We start from the raw sequence: 20,421 nt of genomic DNA, 5'->3' as shown, positions 1-20,421 counted from the left end.
AAAAATATATATAATGTTTTGGGGTTCTAAGTAATTTTCTAGCAAAAAATACGGATTTTAACTTGTAAACACCAAATTTCAAAAATAGGCTTAGTCATGAAAGGGTTAATAAAGCTTGTACCATTTCTATACTTTTGTGTATTTATATACTTAGGCAGGCCATACATGGTTTGAAGGATTCAAACCATGTATGGGCAGGCTGAATGTACCAAGCATGCCAGGTTTTACCTGCGATTATGGCTAGCGGCTTCTATAGCCACTAGCCATAATCGCTATCTTCTCCCGGTGGGGGTGGCTTCCCCCGCCCTCCCCTACCCACCGCCACCGGGAGAAGACAATGGCCCGGTAGGAGGAATTCCTGCATCAACACTGTCTGTATTGATGGGGGAATCAAGCAAACTTTTTGCAGGAAAGAAATTCGCTCTGTGTATGGCCAGCCTTATGGTTAATAATATATGTCAATTACGTGATTAGATTACTGGTTATTTCCCAGGAAGGGAATCCCCTCTGTTCACAGAGGCCCTGTCCTGGGTGGAGACACTGCAGACTTTATTGACAAACCCATTCTTCCACTTAGCGAAGGTTCTTGTTCCATTATTTACCTATAGGTTTAGTGCAATATTCTGCTTGGGGAGGGTCATTTCTCATAACCCCCCCCCCTTCACAAAAGAGGGCTACACTGTCATATTACACAGCTGATATCAGGATTACATGAAAGAAACAAGAGTCTTTGTTTATTGACCATTCCTGACTGGTGCTCTTTAAAATACAAGGTGATCGGTGCACATTATCACACCGAAATTGAATTATAATGTTCTTATGAATCATCATCTTTGCCTTCAGATTCACTTTCAGTAAATGCATTTCAACAACGTTCCATCAGCAGTACATAAAATGAAATAGTAATTCGATTTAATTAGAGCAGCTTTCATTGCGGTGACTTATTATTAGATATTAGCTGGGGTGAGATGATGCTTTTACAGTAATGGTGCTTTCACAGGCCTGTGTTTGTGTATGTTTATAATGGAGATGTACATATGTGTTTACATGTGTATACAGCCCTGTGCATCTGTCATAACATAAGGACTCTGTGCTCAGTAAATACAACTGGCAGGGAAACATTCGATGGAGGCCAAGCAATGGGAACCGAAGGGGGGTGTGAGTGGGAGACCTAAGGGGGTGGGAGATGGGAGAAGATACAGCCTTTTGTCTTTTGTAATCAAATACACATCTGTTGCTATGGCAACAGCAACGAATATCACATATACTAAAAATCCGGGGAGATATCCTATCTCTGTTAACCGTTATATAACAAAAGAATCAGGAGCACCTTAAGAATAAGACCCTGTCATGGACTGCTAGCTTTTTCTGCCATAAAGTGGGTTATGAAACAAGCACTCAACCATAAAACACATTTTCTGCTATGTTTCACATTGTTATACTGATTTCAAATAATGACTGTTTTCCAAATCCGAGGCTCAAAATCTTTTTTCGCTCCAGCAGATAGAAGAAAAGCAACATAACAGTGTGGATAAGGTTTGTCTTTTGAAGTTCCAGCTATCTGATGTGTTCTGTACTCATTTCAGAAGAAGAAAAAGTGGATTGTAAAGACACACACACCTTCTTTTAGTGTCATCACATCCATAAATGGTTGTGTCTAATGATAACAATGTGCTCTGCCTGTCTCTTGTACCATTTCTTCCTCCACATCCACCTATATCAGTTTTCTTTCCTCCAGTCCTGCAGCCATGCCGATCACCACCTAGATAGATTTCACAAGCAGATGCATAGGTGGATCTGCTTAAATGTAGGGGACAGCAAGTTCAATTAAATATAATGTAATCAGGAGTGCACCTACTTTATTTACACTTAATCAGGGAAAGTCTGCTGTCTTCAGGCAAGAGCTTTTTTTGTGTCTCATTTTCCAGGAATAAATAGGGGTGGTCATCATCTTTAAAGTGGATGTAAACCTGATTCATGAAATTTGAGCTGGGCGCATATATCTGCAGTGTTTTCTTATCTCTCTTCAAAGCACTGTGTCCTGTTGTCTTGTCGATAAATGCCCCCTGTTGAATAATATCCGCCCGGTACTGCGCATGCCGCCGAAAGCCCCTGAACATCCGATTTGATGATCAGCTGTAGACGGCACCTGCGCACTATAGCCGACATAGTGCCACATGCTCCCGATGCAAGTCTGCAAGGGACTTGTTCATGATGGGAGCGTGCGAGGGGCGGATGGCAACACAATAGGGCATATTTAGTAATGATGGGCAGTGCTGTTAAGATGGGGCCGGAATTTGTCACGACACTCAAACACATCTCCTAAACGAATATATCTCTGCTATTCTTCCTACACGTGTTGCCCTTAACTCGTGTAGGAAGAATAGCAGAGATATATTCGCTTAAGAGATGTGTTTCAGCTTTGTGACATATTCCGCCCCCATCTTAGCAGCACTGCCCATCATTAAATAATACGCCCTATTGTGTTGCCATCTGCCCCTCACACGCTCCCATCATGAACAAGTCCGCCCCTTGCAGACTTGCACGAGCATCGGGAGCTTATTCCAATGTTCAGCGGCTTTTGGCCACTCCGTACTGCGCAAGCATTATTCGACAGGGGGCCTGTCTCGTCAGAACACCGTGGCTTTCTCCTGCTTTGTTCTTCTGTTATCAGCCTGATAACTTCTGACAAGTTCTCCTACACAGGAGATAAAAGCAGCCTGAGGTTTGTGTTGGGGAGGATGCTATAAATAGATTAGCAGAGTGCTGAACTATTCAAAGAACAGATCTGAAAGTCTTTACCTATGAGGAGAAGGGTGTGTGCCTTTCCTCCAATCAGCTGTCTTGGCTGTATGCCCAGGCTTCACTGCAGTGCTAACTGGGAAGAGAAAATCTCCTAACAGGATCTGAACTTTCTAAAGAATATATAAAGCTGAAGACAGCACACATTCTGTGCATGTAAAACTTATGTAGCAGGATTTATTTCATCTCTGTGTATCATCTGATGCTGTTCTCTTCACTGGGCATATGTAAGGGTTTACATCCACTTTAATGTCTGCTAAGATGGGATGATATCGTTGTTTTAGGTAAACAAATAAGCATTTTGTAGAACCTTAATAAGGCTGTATGGTATCAGAATTTCACCTAAGTAAAATTGTGACTTTTACTAATTAAAATTATATTTAAATTAAATATTTCAATTTAAATTATTTAACTACACAAATTATAAATACATAGACCAAAGCTGGCCATAGATGGATCAAAATTTGGCAGGTTCAGCAGAGACCGGACGAATTTCAATCCATGTACTGCCGTCTTATCTGACAGCAGTTTATTGTTAGATTGACTTCCATCAAATTGGAATATTGGAAAATGTTTCTCGATAAGCGACTGATCAGTGTATTCTGACAGCAGATGAGTCCTGCTATCAGGACACAATGGGGTTTCTTTACTAAAGCTTGAGAGTGTTAAATCTGGTGCACTTCTGCTTAGAAAACAATTAGCATCCAAGTTTTATTGCCAAATCTTATTTGAACAAACTGATGTTATAAGCTGATTGGCTACCATATACAGCTGCACAAGATTCTGAGCACACCAGTTTTGGTAAATCTACTCCAATGTCTCAGTGGAGAGGATTCCTCTAGCCACCTTGATTTTGTGGATAGAGGAACCTGTTTTTTTTTCTTTTTTTTGATCAGCCTGCTAGCTGATCAAAAAAATCAAGTCATCTATGGCCACCTTAAAGTGACACTAAAGGTAATTTTTTTTTTTAAAATAACAAACATATCACACTTACCTTCACTGTACAGCTCGTTTTGCACAGAGTGGTCCCGAGTAGGGATGAGCCGAACACCCCCCTGTTCGGTTCGCACCAGAACATGCGAACAGGAAAAAAGTTCGTTCGAACATGCGAACACCGTTAAAGTCTATGGGACACGAACATGAATAATCAAAAGTGCTAATTTTAAAGGCTTATATGCAAGTTATTGTCATAAAAAGTGTTTGGGGACCTGGGTCCTGCCCCAGGGGACATGGATCAATGCAAAAAAAAGTTTTAAAAACGGCCGTTTTTTCAGGAGCAGTGATTTTAATAATGCTTAAAGTCAAACAATAAAAGTGTAATATCCCTTTAAATTTCGTACCTGGGGGGTGTCTATAGTATGCCTGTAAAGGGGCGCATGTTTCCTGTGTTTAGAACAGTCTGACAGCAAAATGACATTTTGAAGGAAAAAACTCATTTAAAACTACCCGCGGCTATTGCATTGCCGACAATACACATAGAAGTTCATTGATAAAAACGGCATGGGAATTCCCCAAAGGGGAACCCCGAACCAAAATTAAAAAAAAAATATGAAGTGGGAGTCCTCCTAAATTCCATACCAGGCCCTTCAGGTCTGGTATGGATATTAAGGGGAACCCCGGCCAAAATTTAAAAAAAAAAATGACGTGGGGTTCCCCCTAAATTCCATACCAGACCCTTCAGGTCTGGTATGGATTTTAAGGGGAACCCCGCGCCAAAAAAAAAAAAAAAAAACGGCGTGGGGTCCCCCCAAAAATCCATACCAGACCCTTATCCGAGCACGCAACCTGGCAGGCCGCAGGAAAAGAGGGGGGGACGAGAGTGCGGCCCCCCCTCCCTCCTGAACCGTACCAGGCCACATGCCCTCAACATTGGGAGGGTGCTTTGGGGTAGCCCCCCAAAACACCTTGTCCCCATGTTGATGAGGACAAGGGCCTCATCCCCACAACCCTGGCCGGTGGTTGTGGGGGTCTGCGGGCGGGGGGCTTATCGGAATCTGGAAGCCCCCTTCAACAAGGTGACCCCCAGATCCCGGCCCCCCCCCTGTGTGAAATGGTAAGGGGGTACATAAGTACCCCTACCATTTCACGAAAAAAGTGTCAAAAATGTTAAAAATGACAAGAGACAGTTTTTGACAATTCCTTTATTTAAATTCTTCTTCTTTCTTCTATCTTCCTTCATCTTCTGGTTCTTCTGGTTCTTCTGGTTCTTCCTCCGGCGTTCTCGTCCAGCATCTCCTCCGCGGCGTCTTCTATCTTCTTCTCCTCGGGCCGCTCCGCACCCATGGCATAGGGGGGAGGCTCCCGCTCTTCTCTTCTTCTTTTCTTCTCTTCTGTTCTTCTTCTTTTTCTTCTCCGGGCCGCTCCGCAATCCATGCTGGCATGGAGGGAGGCTCCCGCTGTGTGACGGCGCTCCTCGTCTGACAGTTCTTAAATAACCGGGTGGGCGGGGCCACCCGGTGAACCCCGCCCCCCTCTGACGCATGGTGACTTGACGGGACTTCCCTGTGACGTCACGGGGAATGCCACAGGGAAGTCCCGTCAAGTCACCGTGCGTCAGAGGGGGGTGGGGTCACCGGGTGGCCCCGCCCCCCGTTATTTAAGAACTGTCAGACGAGGAGCGCCGTCACACAGCGGGAGCCTCCCTCCATGCCAGCATGGATTGCGGAGCGGCCCGGAGAAGAAAATGAAGAAGAACAGAAGAGAAGAAAAGAAGAAGAAGAGAAGAGCGGGAGCCTCCCCCCTATGCCATGGGTGCGGAGCGGCCCGAGGAGAAGAAGATAGAAGACGCCGCGGAGGAGATGCTGGACGAGAACGCCGGAGGAAGAACCAGAAGAGCTAGAAGAACCAGAAGAACCAGAAGATGAAGGAAGATAGAAGAAAGAAGAAGCATTTAAATAAAGGAATTGTCAAAAACTGTCTCTTGTCATTTTTAACATTTTTGACACTTTTTTCGTGAAATGGTAGGGGTACTTATGTACCCCCTTACCATTTCACACAGGGGGGGGGCCGGGATCTGGGGGTCACCTTGTTAAAGGGGGCTTCCAGATTCCGATAAGCCCCCCGCCCGCAGACCCCCACAACCACCGGCCAGGGTTGTGGGGATGAGGCCCTTGTCCTCATCAACATGGGGACAAGGTGTTTTGGGGGGCTACCCCAAAGCACCCTCCCAATGTTGAGGGCATGTGGCCTGGTACGGTTCAGGAGGGAGGGGGGGCTGCACTCTCGTCCCCCCCTCTTTTCCTGCGGCCTGCCAGGTTGCGTGCTCGGATAAGGGTCTGGTATGGATTTTTGGGGGGACCCCACGCCGTTTTTTTTTTTTTTTTTGGCGCGGGGTTCCCCTTAAAATCCATACCAGACCTGAAGGGTCTGGTATGGAATTTAGGGGGAACCCCACGTCATTTTTTTTTTAAATTTTGGCCGGGGTTCCCCTTAATATCCATACCAGACCTGAAGGGCCTGGTATGGAATTTAGGGGGACTCCCACGTCATTTTTTTTTTTTAATTTTGGTTCGGGGTTCCCCTTTGGGGAATTCCCATGCCGTTTTTATCAATGAACTTCTATGTGTATTGTCGGCAATGCAATAGCCGCGGGTAGTTTTAAATGAGTTTTTTCCTTCAAAATGTCATTTTGCTGTCAGACTGTTCTAAACACAGGAAACATGCGCCCCTTTACAGACACACTATAGACACCCCCCAGGTACGAAATTTAAAGGGATATTACACTTTTATTGATTGACTTTAAGCATTATTAAAATCACTGCTCCTGAAAAAACGGCCGTTTTTAAAACTTTTTTTTGCATTGATCCATGTCCCCTGGGGCAGGACCCAGGTCCCCAAACACTTTTTATGACAATAACTTGCATATTAGCCTTTAAAATTAGCACTTTTGATTTCTCCCATAGACTTTTAAAGGGTGTTCCGCGGCATTCGAATTTGCCGCGAACACCCCAAATTGTTCGCTGTTCGGTGAACTTGCGAACAGCCAATGTTCGAGTCGAACATGAGTTCGACTCGAACTCGAAGCTCATCCCTAGTCCCGAGCCTGCTCTTCTGGGGTTCCTCGGCGGCTCTCTCGGCTCCTCCCCACATCAGATAGCCCCCTGGGAGAAGCGCTCTCCCGGGGTGTTACCTTGCGGGCGCTCTTCCGAGTCCAGCATTCAGCGTCCATAGCCCTGCCCCCCGGCGGACGCGTCATTGGATTTGATTGACAGCAATGGGAGCCAATGGCTGCGCTGCTATCAATCAACAGCCGAGAACCCCCTAGCAGAAAGACGGCGCATCCCCCTGGGACAGGTTCGAGGGGTCAGGTAAGTAAAATAAAGCGCTGCGTAAATTGACAGCGCTATATAAGTACCTGAAATAAATAAATAAAATAATAAGTAAAACGGGGGGACTGGGGCCCGGTCATTGACAGGTGTTTTTTCACCTTAATGCATACGATGCATTAAGGTGAAAAAACATGGACCTTTACAACCCCTTTAAAGCATAAGTTCACCTTTTAACAAAAAATAATACATGCACTTTTTTTTTTTTTTTTGCAGGTAAAAAAAAAAAATGTGCATTTATTATTTTTTGTTTCTGGAGCCTCTAAAGCATTGCACCAGTGATCAGCAGATTGCTGGTGCCATGCATATCTCCTGCAGACCTGTCAGTGTATCTGTGTGCCCATACATCGTACGGGCAAGCAGATACAATCTGGCAGGAAGACTCAACTAACTACTACATCACTCAATAGCGCCGTGGTAGTTCATTGAAAACTACAAGCCGACAACTGCAAAGGCTGTCGGGATTTGTAGTTTTCTATTCACAGAGGAACTGATCTCCGCTAGCTGTCAGATCGAAGATCAGGGGTATTGGGGGCTGGTCTGTACGTTGCATGTTACATGTTACACCCTGAATATGGGTGCAACGTGTAATATGTTACGAATAGTGAACTTATCATTTCAGACCCCTTTCACACTGAGGCGCTTGAAAACTGCTTATAAAACGGCAAGCACTTTTGCAGTGCTTTTCAGGCGCTTTTGAGGAGTTAGCAGTGTGTTTTTTTGAAGGTCACGTGACTCAAAAAACTGCTGCAAGAACCGTTTTGAGGTGCTTTTGAAGCGCTTTTCAGGCACTTCCCATTCATTTCAATAGAGAGGGGTGCTTTTGAGGCGCTTTTTTTAAGCTCTCCAAACATGCTCCAAAGATGCTGCTTACAGGAGTTTTTTCACCACCCAAGTGTGAAAGCATCTATTGATTTTAATGGGAAGCAGTTTTCGTGAGCTTTTTAAGCGCTTTTTTAACACAAAAGTGCTTGAAAAACTACTCAGTGTGCAAGGGGTCTAAGTCCATTGTTCACATTGTTTTGACATTTCAAATTGCATGTCAAATCGCTGGCTATTGCATCGGTACGATGCAGACTTTGCGGCACCGCACTCATTTCCAAAAGTAGTTCCTGCACTACTTTTGGCAACTTCTTGGGTGATTTCAATAGACATCTGTGCAGGAACCTGCATAGATGTCTCTGAAATTGCTTCCGAATTTGGACTGACATGCGGGTTTGAAATCGTGCGAGTTCAGCTGAACTTGCACGATTTCAAACCCGCATCAGTGTGAACCTAGCCTAAAGGAAACTTGTACTGAGAGAATATAGCAGCTGCCATTGTCCACCTTTCCTCCTAAAAATGCTACTTGCCTGGCTGCCATACTGACTCAGTGTTTGCAATAATTTCTAAAACACCAACATGGGTGTCTGCTGATACCCAAAGACTATCAACATTAAAGCTTAAAATAGAAACACTAACACCACTTTCACACTGGGGCGGGGGGGCGTCGGCGGTAAAGCGTCGGGAACCCACATCCAAGTCGCAATAGAGTGAACCCAGCCTCAAACAGATATGCAAAAATAAATAAAGACTTTAAAAGATATTTTGGAAAGACCAAAATTGAGCAAACAGAAATTCATTGTTAGGATTTACCTACACTCTAAGCTCTGGTTCACACCAGCATGGCTTCAAAGTCGTGTGACTTTGAAGCCAACATCCCTGCACGATTTCATCACGGCTTGCATACGACTTATTTAACAGAAGTCAATGCAAGTGGTGTTGAAATCGCCCCAAAGTAACGCAGGAATCTTTTTGAGTCACACTGATTAGAATGGTTCAATTGTTGTTAGTGGGGCGTGACCTGTCATGCTTGTCAAGTCGCATGACAAGTCACGGCAGTATGAACCAGGGCTTAGTCATTGCATTGTAGTAGTTAAAGGAGTTGTAAAGTCTCATGGTTTTTCACCCTAATGCATTCTATGTATTAAAGCAGAGTTCCACCCAAAAGTGGAACTTCCGCTCATTTGTCTCCTCTTCCTCTCTGGTGCCACAATTGGCACCTTTCGGGGGGGGAGGGGGACAGGATACCTGTCTTTGGCAGGTATCCTGTTCCCACTTCCGGGAATCCGCGCCACGGCCCATGACGTCACCGCAGGGCTCCCTCCTCCTCCCCTGGGCCAGTAGGAGAGAGGAGCGGGGCCTCGCGCATGCGCAGAAGGGTTCCTGGCATGAGGCCGTAAGGCTACACTGCCGGGTTCCCTCACCCACAATGGCGGCGGCAGCACCCGTCAGCTGATATAATCATCAGCTGCGGTGCCGACATCGGTGGACTCCAGAACAGGTAAGTGTCCTATAATTAAAAGCCAGCAGCTGCAGTATGTGTAGCTGCTGGCTTTTACATTTTTTTGTTTTGGGCGGACCTCCGCTTTAAGGTGAAAAACCTTCTGTGCTGCAGCAGCCACCCAGAACCCCCCTTTTTCTTACATGAACCCATTTGTTCCAGTGGGCCCAGCAGCTCCACCTGCTGTCTCAGGTACTCATTGAACAGATTGATAGCAACAGGAGCCATTAGCTCCAGTGACATGGGAGCTGGGAAGCGGGGCTGAGTCTTCTGTCTGTGTCAATGGATGCAGCAGCAGGACTCAGGAGTGAGCCTGCATGAGTGCCCCCCTGGAAAGTGGCTCTCTGTGGGGGCACTCGAGAAGAGGAGGAACCAGGAACGCCGCTGAGGGACCCCCAGAAAAGGAGCATCAGGGCCACTCTGTGCAAAACCCTTGCACAGAGCAGGTAAGTATGAGATGTTTATTTAAAAAAACAAAACAAAAAAACGAACCTTTACAATAACTTTAATCTATCCTTCCTCTAGCTGATAATCCAGATAAATATCTTTATTTAATAAAATGAGAAAATATTAAATCAAATATGAAAGAGTAGGCATGTAAAATGGCAAAATTCACATCAAAAATAACTTTATGGTAAACACTGCAAAAATAGTTTAAAAACATAAGTTCACTAAAATACATAATACTTGTACATCACACTGTACAGGAAAGCAGACATGTTTGCAGGTTGTATTCAGAAATATAAAGAAGATGTAATAAAAAATGTGTATTGTATTCAGAGTCATAGAGAAGACGTACTAAAAAAAAACATGTATTGTATCCAGAATTATAAAGAAGACAAACTAACAGATGTGTATTGTGTCCAGAATTATAAAAAAAAGACGTACAAAAAAACGCATATTGCATCTATAGAGTTGTTTCACAAAACAAAGTCAATATTTTTGGTGCAGCGAGACACTTAGGTCATCCTGTTTTTGTAATCACTTCATTAACACTTTCATTATTAGGCATGTGTAAAGTGGCAGGCAATGTGTGAAATTAGTAGGCACCAAGCAGTACAAGTGAGATTTCCACATAGAAGTAATTATCCAGCTTCCCACAGACACTGTGAGCCTGACTGCGGAGAAGCCACTGTGATGGATGAAGGAGCTGCGATGAACACCACTAACAATTTCCATTAAATCCATTACGCTTTAGCTTCATTTGCCAAAATACATGTATTTGATGACAAGAAGAAGTGCAATTGTCATTTTACAGCTGCAATATTTTGCTTTTATGACCATAAACCATATGTATATTGTCAAACAATATATTTAGATATTTCAAAGATTAGAAAATCACTTGTGTATCTCAAGCCAGGCATGCAGATACAATGTTGCAGTATCTGAAAGATTTAATACAGTTGTGTATTGAAAATTTGGTTGTGTATGCTGTGACAACTAGATCAGATTTGTTTGGTTTGTAAATTTGAGAAACTTTTATATGCAATCTAACGGTGCGCTTACACTGGTATGCTCCAAACCATGCCCAGGATTGGTTAAACATACTGCGACTGGGAAAATTTGGAAGAAGTGGTTCAAGGTGTGGTTCACTTGTGGTCCAGGGGAACCATGTCAGAGCACAGAACTCTCGATAGATGACAGTGTACCAAACAGGGCCGTCTTTAATAATGATCGGACCCCAGGCAAACATTTTCTTAGGTGCCCCCCGGCCCAACGCCATCTACTCTGGCCCCCTGCCATGCAATGTAGCTTTCTACCTGCTCTGAGGCGTACAATAAATGTCAGCTAGACTCAAAATCAGTTTACTGCAGCACATCAGGCAGCAATTCCGATTGGCTGCCAGAGGGTACAGCATATCATTACCGCTCACTGACTGGTTGCTAGAGGTTACAGCACACATTACGGCTCACTGATTAGATGCTAAAGGTTACAGCACAACATTTCTGCTTGTTGACTGGTTGCTAGAGGTTACTGCATATCATTACATAGTAGGCAAGGTTGAAAAAAGACAAGTCCATCAAGTCCAACATATGTGTGTGATTTTATGTCAGAATTACATTGTATATCCCTGTATGTTGTGGTCGTTCAGGTGCCCATCTAATAGTTTTTTGAAATGATCAATGCTCCCTGCTGAAACCACTGCCTGTGGAAGAGAATTCCACATCCTAACCGCTCTTACAGTAAAGAACCATCTACGCAGTTTAAGGTTAAACCGCTTTTCTTCTAATTTTAGTGAATGGCCGCGTGTCTTATTAAATTCCCTTTAATGGAAAATCTTTATCCCTATTGTGGGGTCACCAGTACAGTATTTGTACATTGCACATCCTTACTGCTCACCCATTGGCTGCTAGAGGTTACTGCACATCCTTACCAGTCACTGGTTAGTTGCTAGAGGTTACTGCACATCATTACCGCTCACTGATTGGTTGCTAGATAGATTATGCTTCAAACTAACACAGGAGTCCCCTTGCCAGAGTAGAAGTGTTGTCTTGCATTGCATCAGAATTCAACATGTGGCAGAAAAGATGGGGTTAATGAAGCCGACCAGGATTACATTTAAAACAGTACTGTCAATGATCATAGCAAGCAGAGAGTGATAGTTTAGTGGCTAAAGCATTAAAAGTTCAACTTAGCAGGGCAAACTAATTTATTCAGATTGTTAATCACAAAACATACCAGCTGTCCGCTCAATCCATGCTGACCAGTGTTAACGTACAGCCAGTGCTGGTAATGTTAATAGCAAGCAGAGAGGTAGAGAAGGGTGATGGTAGATTAGTGGCTGAAACTTTGGAAAACTTCAGCTCTGCAAAACACATGTTCTCATTCAGATTGTAATTCTTGCATCACTGGCTTTCCGCTCATCCATGCCGCCTTAGGAATGTCATTGCCTCCTCTCTGCAATCGCCCTCACACCTCTGGCCCCTGATACTGCCTGTCAGTGTGTCTCTGCACTATCCAGCTCCGCTGTCAGGCATGGACATCGCCGCTTACTGCTTCCCTTTTCCTGCAGCTGCAATATGTGACAAGGAGAGATTGTTAGGATGTTGGGCCCCACAACAATGACAGGGCCCGGGGAAGCTTCCCCTTTTGCCCTGCCTTAATGACAGCCCTGGTACTGAAGCACGAATCACTGGTCTGGTTAACAAAGGACTGTTCCTGGGAATACTTCCTTATATTCCAGTGTGAGTTCAGACGAGTGTGGGGAGAATTGAACTCAGACACAGTTAAGTTTAACCAGCCCCAGTGTAAGTGATCCCTAAGCCCCAATTCATACTTGCGCATTTTTCTGCTTGTTTCCCTATGCCTGACAGTACACAGAATCCCATTCTTTCGAATTATGCCTATCTCACACTAGTACACTCAGTCACCCCATGCTCTACACTACAAAAAGTACAAAAGCTTTTTTTGAGCATGTGGGGGAACCTGTGATAGGGCAGATGTTGGCTCCAGAATGTACCAATCACACCCCGCTTCTTTTTGGATGGAGCACCCACTTTCTTTTATGGCCACCATCTTGGACACGTTTCTCTTGGCCAGAGGCCTGCTCACACATTCCCAGCCTAATGCCCCGTACACACGATCGGATTTTCCGACGGAAAATGTGTGATAGGACTTTGTTGTCGGAAATTCCGACCGTGTGTAGGCTCCATCACACATTTTCCATCGGATTTTCCGACACACAAAGTTTGAGAGCAGGATATAAAATTTTCCGACAACAAAATCCGTTGTCGGAAATTCCGATCGTGTGTACACAAATCCGACGGACAAAGTGCCACGCATGCTCAGAATAAATAAAGAGATGAAAGCTATTGGCCACTGCCCCGTTTATAGTCCCGACGTACGTGTTTTACGTCACCGCGTTTAGAACGATCGGATTTTCCAACAACTTTGTGTGACCGTGTGTATGCAAGACAAGTTTGAGCCAACATCCTTCGGAAAAAATCCTAGGATTTTGTTGTCCGAATGTCCGAACAAAGTCTGACCGTGTGTACGGGGCATAACACTTGTCATAAATGAATGTCCACACATTAATGCATTTTCAGCAGTTTACTGCAACTTCACATCTTCACAATAATTCAACAAGAAAAAATTCCCAGCTCACTTACCAGCCAGCCTGCAACAAACTGGGGTGCTGTGCTGTGGCCATTGCAGCTTACACATATATTTGTACACATGTGCAAACTAAACTCCTTGTTTTTATGTGAAACATTAGATGGTGTCAATTCGGTTTGATGCAAGTTGGCTTGTAAGTGAGCTGAGAATTTAGGTTTGTTGTTTTTTTACATGCATTGCCTGTCCTCCTTGCTGCAAAGACCAGTTATAGGTTGGGGTGGTTGCCATTTGTTTGTACTTCACATTACTTCCCCAGGCATTTCACATTTGACATACTGTCAGAAATTTCAGCATGGAGCGCCACTAGCATAAAAACAAATCCTGCAATAGTCATTTTATTGCAGAGCTCAAATACAAATCTTTTAGTAATTTTCCCTCCTGACTCTCCTTCTTGGGAGCACCATAGAATTGGGACCTTTTCCGCTATGTATTCTAAGTCCACCACCTTAGGCTATCCATCACTGAGTCACAAGACTCACAGCTGAGGATCAGGGGGACAAGGTGCTTCCATTACTATACCAGTCTCTTCTCAATGTCCCTAATATAGCTTTGCCCAGAGGAACTACAGAAGAAGGTCAGGGGTAGACAGGGCAACTCTAGCTAATCCTCACATGATCTGTGCCACCTTGCCTGGGAATTATGTCCTGCATTGGGCCCTTTAGCTCAGCTCAGTGTAGGTTTACATCTTGGCAGCTCTGGCGTATCCTGTTCCCATACTGTTGACCAGTGGTTCTCAACCCTGTCCTCAAGTACTCCCAACAGGCCATGTTTGCAGGTTTTCCTTTATCCTGCACAGGTGCTTTAACCGTTTCAGCCCCGGAAGATTTGGGTGCTGAATGACCGGGCCATTTTTTGTGATTCGGCTCTGCGTCGCTTTAAGTGACAATTGCGCGGCCATGCAATGCTGCACCCAAACAAAATTGACGTCCTTTTTTTTCCCACAAATAGAGCTTTCTTTTGGTGGTATTTGATCGCCTCTGCGGTTTTTATTTTTTGCGCTATAAACAAAAAAATACGGACAATTTTGAAAAAAACACAATATTTTGTACTTTTTGCTATAATAAATATCCCCATTTTTTTTTAAAAAAAGCTAATTTTTTTCTCAGTTTAGGCCGATATGTATTCTTCTACATATTTTTTGGTAAAAAAATCACAATAAGCATATATTGATTGGTTTGCGCAAAAGTTATAGCGTCTACAAAATAGGGGATAGATTTATAACATTTTTATTATTATTATTTTTTTTTTTACTAGTAATGGTGGCGATCTGCGATTTTTATCATGACTGCGACATTATGGCGGACACATCGGACAATTTTGACACATTTTTGGGACCATTGATATTTATACAGCAATCAGTGCTATAAAAATGCATTGATTACTGTAAAAATGTCACTGGCAGTGAAGGGGTAAACACTAGGGGGCGATCAAGGGGTTAATGGTGTTCCCTGGGAGGTGATTCTAACTGAAGGGGGAGGGGACTGACTAGAGGAAGTGAAGGATCGTGGTTCCTAGCTAATAGGAAAACACTCTCTGTCACTCCTCTCAGAACAGAACAGGAAAGTGTGTGTTTACACACACTCATCCCTGTTCTGTGTCTCCTGCTCACGATCGCTTGTGGCCGGTGGTCATCGCGACCGTCGGCCAAGAGCATCAGCACCCCTGCTGTGCAGCGGGCGCATACCTGCTATCCCGATTCCACGAGCTGATGTATAGCTACAGCGGTTCTTGGGATTGTGCCGACCTGCCGCAGTAAAATGACGGCGGCTGGTCGACAAGCAGTTAAATCAGAGTCAATGGCTTGGTATTTTGGACTGCTATTTTATCTTAGAGAAATTTCCAGAACATGGCCTGTTGGGTTACTTGAGGACAGGGTTGAGAACCACTGCTGTAGACTAACTTGGTCCCACCCACAGCCGGCATCTATATGGACACTAACTCCACCCATTACATCACCATCTATAAAAGAGGAGCTAACACCTGATTATAACTTTCCCCTTACCATGCTATAATGCCAGAGCAATCAAGTGGCAGGCAAACTAACTGCAATTGTCAACAAGCATATTCAGGTGTTTTTGGTCCTATAGATATGCACGTTTACACCTGAAGAACCCCTCATCTTCTATAGAACTTACCCAGCCCAGGAACCATACTTCTGAAGCTTGATACATGTGCAAATAGAAAATGCCTGAAAAAAAAACACTTAAAAATCAATGTGAGTATATTTTGCTTACACTTTGCTTAGTGTAGTAGTGTGCGAGTTTGCTGTAACTTGGTTACAGTTTGTGAGCCTCCCCAGGCCACAGCTTTCCTGGCCTTCGTAGGGTTCTCACTCCAAGCAGGCTCTGTTGCAGGAAGAAACTGATGTGGGGTGGGGACTTTGCACAATTCAGTACCAGTTACAGGGCAGAAACTGCTGCTGTACTGATGAAAGTGCTCAGGGTGATTTCTTTTTTTACCGGCATTCTTTTTTATATATAGATATAAATACTTTCTTTTTGAAGAAATCTCCAGGGAAGCACTACAGTCTTTGAGGTTACAATGGTAACAATGTTACAAATACATTGAATTCTCTGCACTGACAATAGATATGAATAACACATGCAAGTATAAACAGAATAGCTTTGTTATTGCAAAGTGCTAATACACTTCTTGAGCTTTTCTTTTGTAAACTATTTAGTCTTTTCATAGAGTTTTCTCTGTTTTTATTTTTGGGTTTGGAAAGGTGGGGACAAAAAGTAAGCTGCATTCTACTTTAGCATACAATGCATGTAAACACTAGGAAACGTATCTTGTTTGCTCTCTTTTGTTCTCTTACATATACCATTAAAAGCCATTTGTTATATCTGACTTATAAGTGCAAAAAAAACTGTTGATCATGCCAGAAATCCTGTAAGCTTGTAACTTTCTATACACTCTTCCCTTGCTGCACTGAAATTTCAAGCAGTGTAATTGGTGTTCTGTGCCCAGTTCTCATATGTGAACTACAGCACACCTCCCTCTTAGGAAAGAGGTGACTTAATCAAGTGACGCTTTATAGCAGACTTTCTCAGCCTTTTTATCCAGGAAGAACCCTTGAAATAGCTTTCAGATCTCAGGTAACCCCTACTAAAATTATTATATCTGGTTGATAAGAATGGTTGTAGAGTGTTCAATAAAAATAAAGAATTTGGGTATACTTAACATTGGCCAGAAAAGAAACACAAACAGTAAAAAAAAACCTCATACCGGTGGTCACTTTAGAGGTAACCCCTTGCATTGCTGATATTTGTGGACATGTCTGTAGGCAGGAGATCAGTCCACCACTGTTCTGTCAAGGAACCCCTAGTATCCTCTGAAGGAAACCTCTAGCATTCTCTGGGGGAACCCCAGGGTTTCACGGAACCCTGGTTGAGAAAAGCTGCTCTAAATTATTTAGGGAGGTGGACTAGATACTCCCAGAGGAAGGAAGAGCTTAGGTGTAGCAGGAAGAAGGAGGGACTGTGGCCGCGCTTCATGAAGTGGTCGATTTCCCTAAAATGTTCAAAGGTACATTGCAAGTAAATTTAAAAATGTTTATAAAAAGAAAAAATCCTGCAAGCAAACATTTCAAATACTTGATTTTTTTCTGAGATTATTTTTTCAATGTTTATGACAAGGTCTTTAATAATTCTCATAATGACTGGACTTCTCCTTAAATATCCACAATGCATAACATGCATGAGGCCTTTTTTGCATTTTAAATTGAGCTAATGCGTATTGGTTAGTCATATCCACAAATGACAGAATACTGTAAGTCCAGTTGAATGTGACTAACCACTATTAACTATACTATGTCCTGGATAAACTAGGACCTTCACAGACATTTTTGTCAAAATGGCAAATAAAATTGACTGGTGCTGACTTGGTGCCAAATCACCAACTGTATAAACAAGAAAGGAAATTGGAGCTTTGTAAACAGACTATGTGGACTATGGGAGTGTAAAGGATTACATGATTAACTTTCTCTGCCTCTACTTTATAGGTAAAGTTGATCCAGGGAAAATCCCATTGCCTCTCAGGGGATCAGGAGGGATTTTTTTCCCCTGCTGTAGCAAATTGGATCATGCTTTGTTTTTCGCCTTCCTCTGGATCAACTGTGGGTATAGGATTGGGTTTATGGGATTGTATTTTTTTTTTTTTGGTTGAACTAGATGGACTTGTGTCTTTTTTCAACCTGACTATGTAACTATATACTTTACATTTAGCTGGCCATATACTTATAGCAGGCTGAAAAAAAATGTACACATACCGAATCTTCCACCACGGATATAGTATTTTGGCAGTCGGCCCGTCAGTCACGGCCGACAATCATTTTCCTCTTAGCTCTTTCAATATTTCAGTCAAGGGATGTTTGGCAAGAGGAGACCAACACTGCCACTCACTGAGTGAATTTCGGACGATTTATCAGGAGATGTAAACCGCATGGCCATTTTTAAAGTCAATTCAAACTTAGCAATAGAAAAAATGGAAGCATATCTAACCCCAGAAACAATAATTGTAACTATTGCAGCTTACCAGTCCTTAGATGCGGTGGCTTCATTATTTTATTTTTTTTCTAGGCTTTTAGCCCTTAATTTGTATTTGTTAGTCATTTATATAGCACGACAGGTTACACAAGCACTTTACATACTATCCATTCACATTAGCTCCTGTTCACAAGGAGCTTACAACCTAAGGTCTCTATGTCATTTGCATACATACACATCCTAGGGAAAAGTTACCTACCAACATGTCTTTGTTTTTTTTTTGTTTTTTTTTGTTTTTTTCTCTTTCCTTTTTTCTTTCCCTGATGTGCATCCTTGTCGGGTACCATTTGATATTTTAAGATAATCTGAAAGTATCCCATTCGTCCTATCCCAAATTGAATTAAAGCTTCCCTCAGAAATGTCCACTCCACCCGATCAAATGCTTTCTCAGCATCGATCGATAGAAGACATGCTGGAATAACTGCTTTTTCTACTAATATACATTCATTGTGTTATCTCTAACCTCCCTACCCATTGTGAAACCAGTTTGATCTAAATTAATATGTGCAGGTAGAATAGTTGTAAATCTATTTGCAATAATCTTAGAGTATAGACGTAGGTCTATAGTTGTAAGGGAAATTGGTTGAAAATTACCACAGATCGTGTGGTCCTTTTCTGGTTTAGGGATCAATACAATATGAGCTTCCATAATCTGTGGTGTAAACAGTTGAGTATCAGATATAGAATTGAATGTCTTTCTTAAAATGGTAGTGAGTATATCCTGAAACTTCTTATAGAATCTTGAGGTATATCCGTCTGGGCCCGGGCTTTTGCCAAGGCGGATATAGCTTGCTGTAACTCCTTTACTGAGATGTCTTTTTCTAGTTCTTTTATTGTTTCTTTAGATAAGCTAGGTATTGCTGTTTCTCTCATGTATTGGCGTATTTCCTCTAAATGATCTTTCTTGCCTTCACTTTCTGGCTGTATCGATAAGTTATAGAACTTAGAATAGCATGTATGAAATGTTTTAGCAATTTCCCCAGGGTCATATGTTACTTCCACCGACATCTTTTGAATTTTAATTATAGGGTCAAAGGTTTTTGTTGTTTTAAATTTCTCACTAATACTTTTCCTGGTTTATTTCCATGTTGATAGAACAAAGTTTTATTTCTATCCCTTATTCGCAGGGATTGTTCATCCAACATTGTTTGTAGTTCAATTGGCTTGTCATTTAAACTTATTTTGTCCAATGGATTGAGATTTTGTTTATGCATATTTTCTAATACAGACATTTCTCCCTGCAATTGCATTATTATATGCTCTTTCTCTTTTTTCAATCTAGCTCCATGTTTAATGAACAATCCTCGCAATACACATTTCAATGTTTCCCATTGTATAGGGGTTGATGTATTGTCTATTTCATGGGTTTGCAAGAATTGTTTTACTGTTTGCCAAACATACCAACATGTCTTTGGCGTGTGGGAGGTAACCCACATAAGCACAGGGAGAACATGCAAACTCCATTCAAATAGTTTCCTAGCTGATATTTGAACCAAAGACTCCAGTACTTTAGGACAGACGTACTAACCACTAAGCCCCATGAGCCTGGGAAAAACACACTTTCTTTCCCTTCAGGCCTACACTCATTTATCCACTATATCTGTAGAGGCAGCCAAGGTCATCACACAAGCTGGACTTCAAACATGTCAGACTTTGACTACCTTACATGGTCGTTGCTGTGATTCATAACTTTGAAAGATAACTTTGTTTTTTTTCTTTGCAGCTCACAGGAAGTGGCATATATACTGCATTTGTGGCAAGATCATCAGGTATTTTCTGTACTTGCTGAAAATGTTCTTGAAAAAAAAGAAAAAAAGAAAAATATTGCAGTCATCACATCTGAGGACAGGAAGACTGCAATATATAAAATTTTGTTTTTTGGGTCTAGATATGCTTTAATAAACATATTGCCAAAAGTATTGGGATACCTGCCTTTACACACACATGAACTTTAATGGCATGCCAGTCTTAGTCCGTAGGGTTCAATATTGAGTTGGCCCACCCTTTGCAGCTATAACAGCTTCAACTCTTCTGGGAAGGCTGTCCACAAGGTTTAGGAGTGTGTCTATGGGAATGTTTAACTATTCTTCCAGAAGCAATTTGTAAGGTTAGACACTGATGTGGACGAGAAAGCCTGGCTCGCAGTCTCTGCACTAATTCACCCCAAAGGTGTTCTTTCGATTTGAGGTCAGGACTGTGCAGACCAGTCAAGTTCCTCTACTCCAAACTCCCTCATCCATGTCTTTATGGACCTTGCTTTGTGCACTGGTGCACAGTCATGTTATAACATGGAAGGACCATCCCAAAC

General features: G+C 42.7%; 1 protein-coding gene across 6 annotated transcripts in view; it reads left to right on the top strand.

The window, feature by feature from the left end:
• DRC2 (dynein regulatory complex subunit 2) overlaps positions 1 to 20,421 on the top strand; it is a 224,561-nt gene that overhangs the window by 50,352 nt on the left and 153,788 nt on the right. Inside the window, exon 1 of one of the 6 annotated variants that reach the window (XM_073614063.1) lies at positions 1,501 to 1,536. The exons of 4 other annotated variants lie outside the window; for them this stretch is intronic. The gene's annotated coding sequence lies outside the window, so the exon portion shown is untranslated. Of the gene's footprint in view, positions 1 to 1,500; positions 1,537 to 20,421 lie in introns of those variants that run through there. One more of the 6 variants, XM_073614066.1, reaches the window with a different exon arrangement.

This window comes from Aquarana catesbeiana, linkage group LG02, assembly GCF_042186555.1.
Source record: "Aquarana catesbeiana isolate 2022-GZ linkage group LG02, ASM4218655v1, whole genome shotgun sequence".
NCBI classification, from domain to species: domain Eukaryota; kingdom Metazoa; phylum Chordata; class Amphibia; order Anura; family Ranidae; genus Aquarana; species Aquarana catesbeiana.
This window is presented reverse-complemented; position numbering and strand designations above follow the sequence as displayed.